Source organism: Durio zibethinus, chromosome 7 (assembly GCF_047325235.1).
Source record: "Durio zibethinus cultivar Kanyao isolate XHJ-2024 chromosome 7, ASM4732523v1, whole genome shotgun sequence".
NCBI lineage: Eukaryota > Viridiplantae > Streptophyta > Magnoliopsida > Malvales > Malvaceae > Durio > Durio zibethinus.
In genome coordinates, this window is record NC_143168.1 from 20,980,420 (window position 1) to 20,993,934 (window position 13,515).

Below are 13,515 nucleotides of genomic sequence, written 5' to 3' on the forward strand. Positions count from 1 at the left end.
ATTTTTTTTTAGTGATTTTAGTAAAAAGAAGAGTTCAGGAATTTGTTTGGATTTTTTTAGAAATTTTCTTGGAATTTTTGGGCTTTGTGTTTCCTGACGGTTTTATTTGAATTTTTCAACAAGTAAACGAAGGTTGGAAGAATTTGAGGCAATCGGATTCTAAATTTCATGGTAGTTTTTGAAAAGTTTGAATTTTTTAACAATCGATTAAATTTATTGGTATCAGATTTTTGGAATTTTTAGTTGAATTTTGGGGGTGGTTGAATTTTTAGAAAAAAGACAAAAGAAAATAAAGGAATGAAGGTGAAAGAAGAATTAAAAAAATAACAAAACTTTGGCTTTTATACAAAAGCAAAGCAACATCGTTTTGGGAGGCTTAGATCTACTCCTTGACCTGCATGCTAACTCAGCTCCTGACCCAACCTAATTGCCAAAATTTCTGTTTCTTTTTATGTGATTTTTTTTATTTTTGAATTTTCTATTTTTTTGATTTTGTTTCTTTGTAATTTTTGATTTAATTGAATAATAATGAAGAACAAGAAAAAAAGTTTTATGTGAATTTTTTGTGTATAATATTATTGTATGATTATGTTTGCAAATAAATAAATAAGATGTAAATAAATTGCTTTTATAAAATATTTAACAAATCCGATAACAAAACTTTTTTAAGTAAACAATGTGTATTTCTTAAATACTTATGAGATGAAAAAAATTTCTTTTTTGATAAAAACCTAAATAGTTTTTTTTCCAATATCTAATTATTGGAATTAAAGAAAATTAAGAATAAAAATTATTTTTTGGTACAAATAAAAATTATTTTAATTAAGGCTTAAACAAGATTACGTAAAACTAATTTGATACCAAAATTTGAACGTTGTGGGTTGCTAAAACATTCCTTACATATAATCGACTCTTAAACTTAATTTTGAGAATATATACATCAAAACGTATTCTTTTTAGGATCTTTAGTTAAACTTGGAATAACCTTAAAAAAAAAAAAATAGATTCACTTGAGTGATCAAAAAACACCTAGATAAAAAGATTTGTAACAACTCCATAAATTTTATATCCAATGATCAAGTTTTCAAACTTAAATATTATGACAATTTAATGACTCTATTAGAGGATCATTAGAAAGTTAAGCCAATAGTTACTCATAGAGGAAAGGCCACGAGTCATTGAACGAATGGATATCTATAGTTCAATGAATCTGTAGACACCTAATTTTATCCAAAGTGATAAATGACAAGTGGCAATAATTTTCCATGTTTTGATGAGGTGGCAATCACAAGAAAATTTCATGAGTTCTGAAATGGAGGATATAGAGAAATAGCTATCATACATAAAAAGTCTCAGGCAAGAGCTTTAAATGGAAACAATTAGAAGCAAATTATACATCGAGTATGGGAACAAATTTTTGCATGCTTGAGCCGATATGGAGGAGCAAGATTCACCATGTGCTGCTATTAGAAAAGTTCATGCAAAATTTCAAAGTAAAATAGCCAAAAGTCATGGTTTGACAAATGAAAGATAAAAATGCTTCACTTTTCAACCAATTCTGCTTCATTTAATAGTCGAACCTTGTCACAAAAAATTACTTTGACCATTGTCAAAGTGGGAATTTATTAAATCATAAAGAGCTGGTTGCACAGGGCATGAAAGAAAATGAAATTCATTCCATTGACAAAAGCGCACAATCAGCTGCGCATGCCTGCTAAAGTGTTGAATTTTTTATTTTGTTAGATGACTTCGTGCATCTTTTGCACCGGATTGAAGCTTGTCAGCTTCATGATCTGACTCTCCAAGCTGAGATTTCAAAACCAGCATCATATTTTTCTTCTATAATCCCTTCAAATCTAGGATTGGTTAAAAATTTTGTTATAAATACAGAATCAATTTACAATCCAAGAGGGGGAGAGCAATAAAAAAGTGAGGGATTTATAAAAATTCAGAGGCTAACGGAAACCAAAAACCCTGCCAAAAAACTTGGTTTTTGCACTACCAAAACAAAAACTGCCTTGGCCATCGCCAAAAGCCACGTACACTAAGCAAACCTCCAACACTGCCTTATACCTCCACAATTACCTCTCCTCTCATAAAGCCACCACAGATTCAACCACAAATCCCAAAACTACCAAGCTCCTACATAGCCAACCCAACCCAAAGCTCACCAGCAGTAGCTCCACCCAACAACCCATAAATACATCAAAAAAAAAAAGCCTACCGTTGAAACCAAACAACAATTCACAAAGAAAAACAACCCAAGATCGAAACAACATTGACAACCTACCCTTCACGTAGCCATCATCACCCAAGATTCACAAATCCAAAAACCACAGCAAACACCCAAGAAAAAAAAAAGGATGAAGCCTGCCAAAAAATAAATAAAAAAGACCTCTTGGCCAAAACCGAGAAAAACCACCAAAAAATTCCTAGCTTACTAGAAAACCAAAACCAAACATACAACAATAAAAAAAACCACAGCCTCTTGAAACGAGGACCCAGCCCCAAAAACAAGCCTCAACCAAAACAATAAAAGCAAAAAAGCAAAAAAAAATAATTTTGGTTGAAAATTTAGGTCTTGAACTACGTCGTTTGAGCCCGTTTTTTGCAAAACGAAGGCTGAATTCGTGTTTAAGATAAGGAAAAGAGTTAGCAGGAATTTTTTTGAGATTTTCCAACCACCTTGGACAGCGGCTGGTGGTGGCACCGGTAGCATCATAGCGATAGCAATGACAAGAACTTGTCGATTTTTATGGTTTTTTTTTTTTTTTCTAGAGATATAGGCTCTCAAAACCAATGAGAGAAAATGATAGATAAAAATGAGAGAATCAAATTTTTTTAGGTTTTATAGTTGAAGTATGTTAGGCAAAACAGCGTTGTTTTGACCCAAAATCAAGGTCCACGCAACCCACTCGAAAACCTGCCCTTCTTTGAGCCAATCTACCTCGAACCAATCTGAACTATTTTGAACTGCATTGGATAGCCCAATTTGTTTGCAAACCGTTTTGAACTACCTGAATCGCTCTGAACCAATTGAAACACACTGAACCGACCAGACTACCTATGAACTATTGACTAAAATTGACCAAAGGCATTTTTTATTTTTTTATATATATTTTTTATTTTTCTCAATTTTTATATATTTTTATTATTTTATTTCTAATTTTTGTGATATTTTATTTTATTTTTGTATAAATTTTCAGAGTAAGAATAAAATAAATGTTAAAAAAAGACTTAGGTAAGATAAAATAACTTTTAGTTGTAATTTAGTAAAAATAAATAAAAATAATAAACTTAGGAAAATTTGAAATTATAATCTTCTCTTAAATACTTCAAAAAAAAAAAAAGCATGAAATAATGAAACTAAAATTTTTAATAAACAAGAATATAGAAAAATATAAAGAAGACAAGAACAATAATAATAAATAAATAATAAATAACAATAAAGTCATACGTGATTTTATTTAAAATATTCATGTAAAAAAATTTTTAAAATATTTTAAAAGTGTTAAAAATATTTTAAAAATTTTCAAGCACAAAATATATAAATAACAAAATAAAAATAAAATTACAAGTAGTGATTTTATTGAAAATAATCATACCAAAGAATTTCTAAAATATTCTAAAAATGTTGAAAATATTTTAAAAATTTTTCGAACATAAAAATAGAAACAATAATATTCACTTTGAATAAATAAAAAAAATTAAATAAATACATAAATAAAAGAATCATAACAATAATAATAAAATTAGTGGTGATTTTTTAAAAAGTATCTTTAAAAATTTTACCCAAAATGTTGGTAAGATTTTTGAAAATCTTTTCTATAAAAAATAGTAAAATATAAAATACTTAAATTATTGAGGTAAGTAAAATTTTACAACAATAAAAGTCACGAGTAATGATTTTATCAAAATTTTTTAAGTAATTTTCTCAAAATATTTCAAAAATGTTGAAAATATTTTAAGAATTTGACCAATAAAATTCTTGCTTACCTTAATGTTAGTATAAACAATAAGTAAACATTTCAAAACTAATTAAAATTCTCATCGATAATAAAATTAAGAGAAAATCACAATTGGTGACTTCCTTTCAATTTTTAAAAATCATACCATGAAGGGTTGGTATAAGAAAATTATGATTTACTTTAAAAATATTAAAACAAATATAACAACAGAGCCTCTTAAAAGAAATAAGTGATTTTTTTAAATACTTTTAAAAGTGAGGAGATTTATTACGTTATATCGAAAGTGTCAGGAATAGCTTAGAAAATTTTCAATAATAAAAATATAATAAATAAAATCAAATATTAAGTAAAAGAGTATTCAAACAAGACCATTTTAGAATTTTATAAATTAATTGGTACCGTCTTTGAACGAGTGTTGTGAGGATGCTATAACTTTTTTCATGCATAATCGTACTTCCGAAACCAACCTCAAATTCATAGACTAAAAGATAGGATTGATGGCTAATCGCACCAAAACAAAAAAGATTGATGACTACTCCTAAATTTTATATCTAGCGATTGAGTTCCTAGACCGATATGTTATGACAGATGCTACTGGGCTGTACCTAGTTCTTGATGTAATAATTCCACCAAAGCTCAAAGTGCTTGAATTTGAAAAGTATAATGAAACTAAATGCGCAATAACACATCTCACCATGTAATGTCGTAAAATGCTTGTACATGCTCATGATGAAAAGTTGGTTATTCATGTTTTTCAAGATAGTCTCATTGCTTCTATTACACGATGATATGTTCAATTAAGTAGGACTCACATCCATTGAACTAGCAAAAGCATTCATCACACAATAAAAACATATCATAGATTTGGCTTTAAATCATTTGTCTTTACAAAGCACGAAAAATTAATACAAAGATCTTTAAGAAATATGCCCAGAGGTAAAAGGATACTACTATCCAAGTCCAACTACCACTCACTGAAAAAGAGACTATAGTTTTGTTTGTCAATATTCTCAAAGTTCCTTATTATGAAAGGATGATCAAAAATACCACCAAAAACTTTGGTGACATGGTGATTTTTAAGAAAATAATAGAAAATGCATGAAAAACGGTAAGCTTAAAATTGGTGATGCAACTAATGCAAATAAAAGGGATACACTAAAAAAAAAATGGAAATGCTCAAATTGTAATTTATGAAGGGCAACAATTTGAAGGTTTCAACTCACGTTATTATCACCCAATGCACCAAGCCCATGCAGTGACAACATTTTCTCCATATCAGCTGATTGAGAATCTGCAAATGTATAGATCATACAAGTAGTAAGAAAAATCGTTCCCACAAAGATTGTAAATAAAATTAATACTAAGTATCAAAATTATAACACTCTAATTATATTTAGACATTGAAGCTAGTATGTAAAAGCTAAATTAAACTACTTAACTAATCAAATATAATGCAGCAGCTTAAGAAATCAAATTATCAAGCAAAAATACTGAATTAACTAAAACTAAAATCAAACTTAACAAACTTAATTTAACTCATCAAATCTTAAAAACCACAAATTAAATCTAATCTAAAATGCTTGAATCATAAGCAATGTAAATAAATTTAAATTGCAACTAATAAAACTGAACTTAAGCAAATTAAACTTTAACTCATGCATAAACATTAAACCTAATTTAATAATTTGAAATTATAACTTGTGCAACTAAATTTACCTTGAGAAACCTTAAATCAAACTAGAACTTAACTAAATTTGAATTACATGAACTGAACTTAAATTAAATTAAAACAATAAATTAAAGTAAATAATAAGAATAGAAAATAAAAGAGCTTGAACTTAAATTAAATCAAAATAGAATTTAAATTGCTTAAAAACTTAAATTAAACTTGTAGGAATTTAAATTAACTTGAAAGAAACTTAATTGAAATGAAAACTTGAGAAAACAATGTAAGAAAGCTTAAAAAAACAATTGTTGGTTTGTCATCCCAAGCTTTAAACTATAAAGAACCTAAAAACCCCTCTAAAGCTATAAGATGGGCTGTCACCCCAATCATGATTTTTTCTAATGCCTAACCAAGCTATTTATATAACAAGAATACAAAGAATCCTAAAGTTAGAAGGATAGGTAGATGCTGGCTAGGGCTTTCTTCAAAAGAAAACAATGCTTTGTAATTACTTAAAAACCTTTAGCAGCCTTCAATCTTCAACTAGGATTAGGCTTTGCATCTCTTAAGCACTTTTTGGACTAGGATCAGGACTTCTTGAATAAAAGAGAATTGGGTTGCCCAGTCCTGTTAACAACTCACCAAACCCAACCCTCATAGTACTTTGGGCTCTATTTCCGTATGGTCCTCGTCAGGGTTGTAAGCATGCTAGAAAGGAGGAAAATTTGAAATTAAATAGAAGAAATAAAACACAAGTAATTAATAACAGAGACATGAGCATGCACAAACACATGCACACAAAAAATAAAAATAAAAAAAGTTCGCTGTGTAGACATACAGCAGGAAATCAAAATTTGGGACGATTCACAGCCAGAAAAACACAATAATTCAGAAAACCATGTAGACTCAGAAAATTGCAAAAACTATCTTCCCCGTGGGGAGAAATTTTTAAAAAACAATAGCAAGTGTTGAAGTCTGGTAACAGAATAACCATCTTCGATGCTCCATATAACTGGAGATCAATTACATATCAGAAGCACAATAACTCAACTTTTGAAATTCCCAAAACAGTAAGCTTATTGACAAATGCTGAATACTTTATTCTCATCTCAAGGGAAGACAAATTCCTATGTAGCCTATAGAGTAAATGAATGGTGGCACTCCTTTATTCCCAATAAAAACACCACATCAGTGAAAATATGCCTTAAAAGAAAATGTAACATCAAATTGATCAAAGAGCACTGCACTTTCAGGAAATAGATGCATGAAGTTAAACAGACACAAAGATGGAACTCGAAAAACATGATGAACCATGAGCTAAGGAGCTAGGATAAACCTTTGATGCCAAGTCATCAACTTTTTGGTGAAGATTAGAGAGTATCTTGGACTGTTCTGAAAGCTTTGACCCCAGCTCAGAAATATCAGATCTGCAAACAAACTTGATTAAAGGAAGAAAATGTCACTACATCTGCCAGTAGCAAACTACACATCATGACATTGGAATTTAACTCAAAGTCTGAAATTGTCATCAATTGCAATATAGGATTGTTTTTAATTGAAATGGGACCTATGCTGGGTGTATGATCTTCATAGCTAAACAGTTCAACTAAAGTACTATATAAGCATCTTAAATTGTGTCATTGCAGTAGAAGTAGGAGTGCGGTCTAATAAAGGAGGCAGGAGGCTAGTCGCAGAGCATGATCTTCATAGCTAAATAGTTTAGCTAAAGCACTATATAAGCATCTTAAATTGTGGAATTGCAATAGAAGTAGGAGTGAAGTCAATAAAGGAGGCCGGAAGCTAGTAGCATTAGTGGACTAGCAGGAAATTAATTCTAAAACCCAACAGTCCATGGCATATGATAGTTCCATATTTTGGTTTAAATGGCTAGATACATGCAGTAAGAGAAGGGCCACTATTCAGTGCTAGTCTCAGGAAATGTTGACTGCTATGATGGAAATATGGTATGGTCCTATCAGGAAATGGGAAAAATGGCTACTCTCAGGCTCAGTCACATAGGCATGATAGCTGAGTATTTGAATCATGGCAAATACCGGCTCTCTGGCAAGGGCAGTCTTGAAGCTGATCCTCAGCAACAGACAGGGCAACATATTGGCAATTATTGGACAGTTATCAACTCAGATGAATCAAGGGCTCTGTTGATCAAAGCTCAAGAGGAAAATGTAAGTTTGACTTACATTTAAATAGCATTGCAAAAAAAAGAGAAACAGGAAAAGCAGAATCAGATAGGCATGTGGTTACTAATAAGGCAAAAGAGGGGCTGCTTACAATGGATATATGGATTGAATCTGCACTTCAGCAGGGAACAACTTGCATTCCTCACAGAATATTAGAGCTTGTTTCTCTGCAAAATATCATCTATTAGTTGTATGTCGTTTGCTACCTGCTCATTGACACTGCAAAAGAATGTAAAGAAAATTTTTGAAAAAAGAAGTAATGTTATGATACCAAATATTAAAAAAAAATAATTGAAACAAAACAAAAGATATAAACACGAGGAAATGAACATTTCTTCTTTGAAAGTTAATGTAATCCGAATCAAATATGATCTCCAAACATCTGTACCTCCATTCCAGATTATCTGCACAGATGCTTGCCTCCACCAGATCAACAATAAGACGAAGCATTTCAGTCCGATCTTCATAGCTTCCTTGTCCCTGTAAAACACTGTGTTATTGCTTGTACTTGGAATACAAATGTTCAAATGTGGTAAACAAACAACAATAATCTATAACTGACATAGGATTCATCCAACCAACGTCATAACCAAAGGTCCTAACATTGCCCCATTGAGACATTCAACAAACAACTCACGAAATAAACCTCTATACTTCTCAGTACTTTTTCAAAAATGTCAAAGCCTCCTATCATAGCTAGGAAATATATTTCTAATAATTAGAGGGGCAAAAGGTGCAAGTTTATACTGTTGGTTTAGTTCATCTCCAAACCAACCATGTCCAACCAATCTCACATTCCTAATTTAAGACATAATATGCTATAACAAAAATGCAAATTTTGAAAAAGCCACGGATTTCAAATGTCAACTATCCAAAATATAGCTTTTCATTTATGTCCCTAAAATAACTTTTGAACGTCATTAGTAAGCTTTTTTTTTCTCTCTCTCTTTGTCTCTCTTCACCAAACAAGACGCAAAATGCCAAATTATACTATGGCCATTAAAACGAGGACTGAATCCAGCACCTTTAAAAGAAAATGCCACTACTTTCATCTAAGTTCCATTCCCTTATTACTTTTGCTACTTTTTCTTCCAGAAGCCAAAGAACAAAAGAAAAAAAAAGGCATTCGCATACAAAATTAATTACTTTTTTAATAACCAAAAATTAAAATTTCATTATTTGTGAATAACAAAACGCATAATTTGTTTTACTTTCATGTAAAATCATTATATTTGAACATGTGTTGCATTCTTTTTTTTTTTTAAGCAACCTCCAAAGAAGTAAAAGTAATGCTCAAGCAGAGCCGGTAAAAATAGTAACTTAGAATCTGAGTATGCTTACTTGGATGGCTTCTGTATCAATTGTAGCAGTAAGCTCCAAAAACTTCGCAATCTCAGCCAAATCTGTAAATTTCAACAGTTTTCCCCAAAACCATACAAAAAATATGTCAACAAACCCCAAATCCGAAAAAAGAAGAAAAAGTAAGATAAATTCAAGAGATAATGAGCTTTACATTGTATTCTAGAAGTTTTTTCATCACGATCCATAGCATCCCTCCGTAAATTTTGTTGCCAAAACGGTGACTTATCCCCTAATAGCCTGAATTTAACCCCCCCCCCCCCCCCAAAAAAAAGAAAAAAAGAAAATAAAATGTTAAAGAAAACCCTAAAAAATTTGTTTTTTTTTTTTAGGGTTGAAAATGAAATTACCGGAAAAAGAGCCATTCAAGAAGAGCGTAACGTTCCATGCCGGCGAAGAGAACAGACTGAGCTGCAGCATTGGCTCGAGGATAATTCAACATCGATAATTTTCTTTGAATTTCCTCCATTTGTTTCGCTGTCATTTTCTTTTTCTGTTTCTTAAGCTGAGAAATTCAGTCGGGGCCGTCCATCAAACTTTGGAAGAAATTGAAAATTGAAAGGGGAGGTTTAAATTGGGGTCCGTTTGGTAACCTGGCTAAATGAAATCGAGTCGTGATCAATCTCAAATCAACAAAGCCCAATTGCTTGCTAGTTTTAGTTTTCTAAATTTGGAAGTACTGTACTACTTAATGTGCTTTTGTTTGACTTGTAGTTGGGGAAAGTAGAACCGAATCACTTCGGTTAAACTTCCAATTGGACCAATCCAAGTCAAAAGCTTTTCAGCGGCAGACAACATGAAGCCAGATTATACATCCATAACTCATCCATAAACTTTCAAGGCACTGTTTTCTTGTAAATCGTTTCAGATTTTTTTTTATTCAATGAACCACAACCCAATAAACGGTTCGAACATTTGTAATCCCAAAACTGTATCATAAAGGACCTTTGATTGAGGTCCAAACCAAATAGCAGTGATATATCTCACCCTCTTTCCTTCAATCCTCCATCAATTTTTTTTTTTTTTTGGTTTTATTTACTTGTTGCAGAATCTCTTGCAATAACAAATGCTTACTTTGAATCTCATACCATCCTTTCCTGTCACTTTCTCCAAATACACTCATCTATATGATCCTATAAAAAAGGATCCAAAACCAAAAAATGTTACTCACCCTCCTGCTTTTCTCAACAAATCCACACCTCACAGCCCATAAGTTTGCAACTTTAACCAAATCCATGGCTACCCTTTCTGCAAGATCCAAGCTGTCAGCTTCAAAACAACTCATTTCAGCAATATCCATGAAAACTCATCTAGGAAACCAGAATCTCATTTTCCCAAAGCAGCTGCAGCATCTGAATCTAATCCAGAAGGAGAAGCTGAAGCTGCTGAAGTAGCGGCAAAGTCAAAGGCCAAAACTTTACACCTTGCACTTGTGTTCGGTTTCTGGTACTTTCAAACATTGTCTTTAACATTTACAACAAAAAAGCTTTGAATGTCTTTCCATTCCCTTGGCTTCTTGCTTCTTTTCAACTTTTTGCTGTTTCTATTCGGATGTTCGTTCTATGGTCTTTAAAGTTACAACCTTGTCCCAAAATCACAAAGCCTTTTATTATTGCACTTCTGGGACCAGCATTGTTTCACACAATAGGCCATATCTCAGCTTGTGTATCATTTTCTAAGGTTGCTGTCTCCTTCACTCTTGTTATCAAATCGTCAGAGCCTGTGTTTTCTGTTGTTTTCTCTTCATTTCTTGGTGATACTTATCCTTTGAAAGTCTCGCTTTCCATTGTTCCCATTGTTTTGGGATGCTCTCTAGCTGCTATAACTGAGGTTTCCTTTAATTTTGATTAGCAATGTTGGATTTGTGTTAAGGAAAATTTATTCCAAGAAAAGTTTGCAGAATTTCAAGGAAGTGAATTGATTGAATGTATATGGTTGGATAAGTATAATCTCTCTGTTTTATCTGCTTCCAGTTGCGGTTGTTGTTGAAGGGTCCCAATGGGTTCAAGGGTATCACAAAGCAATCGAAACGGTTGGCAAAGCATCAACATTTTACACATGGGTCTTGCTTTCAGGGATATTTTATCATCTCTACAACCAATCATCTTATCAGGCAGTTGATGAAATTATTCCTTTGACATTTTCAGTTGGCAATACAATGAAGAGGGTTGGGGTTATAGTGTCAACTGTTTTGGTGTTTAGGAATCCAGTTCGGCCTCTAAATGCACTTGGATCTGGGATTGCTATGCATGGAACTTTCTTGTATTCACAAGCAACAGCTAAGAAGAAGAGTACTGGAGGTGAAAAGAAGAGCTAAAGGTTTAGTGATCTATATAAAGTTTTAACTTTTTGTTTTTCCTTATGATCGGATGATATTTGCATTTTTATCTTTTCTTCCCTCACTTTTATAAGTGTTAATAAATGACCTATATTTTTATTCCTTTATCTGCACTCTTTCACTGTTATATGCTTGCTTTGTGTTTGCTGTGCTTGGGTTTAAATTGGAAAAAAAATCTGCTTCGCTTCTTGCAGTTGTCTTGAAGTGACATAATCTTTTATGCACCTAAGACTCTGGCCGAAATAGGTTTTTTCTTTTTTCTTTTTTTTTTTTTGATAGTTTTGTTATTGTCACATCTGTATTCAATTGATAGAAGTTCTTATTTCAGGTTAAGATTATAACATACTTGGGCTGACGGCGTGCTTTTATTTAAATTTGCATGGTGCACACTCGTTTCTAGGTTTAATTTTCAAGAAGCCCTGCATGTATAATTGCTGTTACTAAGTAGCTCTAACTTCTAGGTTTAATAACCATTATCATTTCTTATTTTAATTGTTGACTGGATACTATCTAAGCGTAATGGTTCACTCACTTCTTTGTTTTGGTTTGTTTAAATACTTGCAAGGACACCATAAACTTTGAGGGTTCAGTTGTCTACCACTCTCCCCATATCGAGTGGATTATCAAAGAACTGTCCAACTGTTTGAAGTGTTGAGGTTTGTACAAACTGCTTACTTGACTTACAACTCTAAGAGATCAGCACAATGAAGGGAAATATGTTTGCTCTTGCATCCTTCCTTTAAGGTACCATAGGAGAACAATTACCTTTCATGGTAAAATGTTATGCATTTTGTCATTTGTGTGTTGATAACAATCCCCCTTTATCACCTATTGATTCTGAGAATGCCTTACAAAAAAGTAGTTTGGGGGCTTGATACTCCAGATATTTAGCATAAAGAAGTATTAGAGGATAAGCAGTATCAAGCAGATGTTAAGATAACCTTGTAAAAGATTCAGAACTTCTGTATAGTCCTCTCTTTTCTCAGTGCGGAAATAACCCGAGATGTGGACATGACTTGCTGTTAGTAAAGGAGGATTTCCTAGCCAAAGGTGGTGATAAGAAACCTACTATTGTTGGTAACTTTCTCCCTCAATCCCAACTGGTGCCTTATTATAGTGCTTGTCATGAACTATCCTTACCAGCCAGCTGTATCCTGTAATTAAATTATAATGCCCAACTTAGAAGGAACTAAGCTAACCTTGGATGTTTGGTTTAATCAGTGCCCTTATCCTAAAAGCAACGTCATCATCATTTCTAATGTAGTTGTTGGACCAAATCAGTCAGGAATGTGAAAATGTGGACAATAAATAGTTTATCTCAGGTTTTGTGAGTTAAGATCTACCAAGTAGCAGATGGTTGGAAGCTGTTGCAATTAGCCATTGAATAGCTGAAGAAGTACTTGATATATGTATTCTCTAATTCACACAAATAATAGAATAGAAGAGTGCAAATAATTTGGTGTTTCTTGTGCTTATTGTTTCGGGATAGGTCTCCTGTGCATACTGTGGTATAAAATGAAAAATGTAGCTTTTCCTTTGCACATACTTGTCTCATGGCTTGAGAGTTGAGAGTGAATGTTTTGTTCTGATGAATAGTGTGTTCTTGGAAGCTCTTGCTCCCAATATCAATCCAAAGTCAAGTAAGCAATTGAAGGTTAGTGAGTCATTTGTAGAGCATAATAATCCTAGACTCAAGTAGACTGTCCAAATTTATCGGTAAGTTGGCTCCATATTATATGATTGACGGTAGATAACGTTCAGCAAAATGGTTGTTTTGTGGAAAATTTGGCAATTTCTTTAGACTATAGTAGACCATGCAACTACATGAAATGAACATGCTTACAATCTCTTGGACGATGGTCATTATATTTTGGATTTTCTAGTTAAAAAACTTAAGATTTCTTGGTTTTATGATAGGAAACAAAAATAGTTGAAAGGAGAAAATGATATGATTGAGATTTTGGTATTTTAGGATTGTTATGCTGA

General features: G+C 32.2%; 2 pseudogenes across 2 annotated transcripts; one reads left to right on the top strand and one right to left on the bottom strand.

Moving 5' to 3' along the window:
- Positions 1–4,802: 4,802 nt before the first annotated feature.
- Positions 4,803–9,861, bottom strand: LOC111277770 (AUGMIN subunit 7-like; annotated as a pseudogene). The gene is made up of 8 exons (XR_016343600.1): positions 9,542–9,861; positions 9,346–9,431; positions 9,174–9,235; positions 8,221–8,312; positions 7,924–8,051; positions 6,971–7,061; positions 6,155–6,342; positions 4,803–5,259 (listed from the first exon to the last, which is right to left on the bottom strand). The product of XR_016343600.1 is annotated as an AUGMIN subunit 7-like (transcript).
- Positions 9,862–9,877: 16 nt separating this feature from the next.
- Positions 9,878–13,062, top strand: LOC149518118 (xylulose 5-phosphate/phosphate translocator, chloroplastic pseudogene; annotated as a pseudogene). Its single transcript, XR_016343599.1, has 2 exons — positions 9,878–11,510; positions 12,095–13,062. The product of XR_016343599.1 is annotated as a xylulose 5-phosphate/phosphate translocator, chloroplastic pseudogene (transcript).
- Positions 13,063–13,515: the final 453 nt, after the last annotated feature.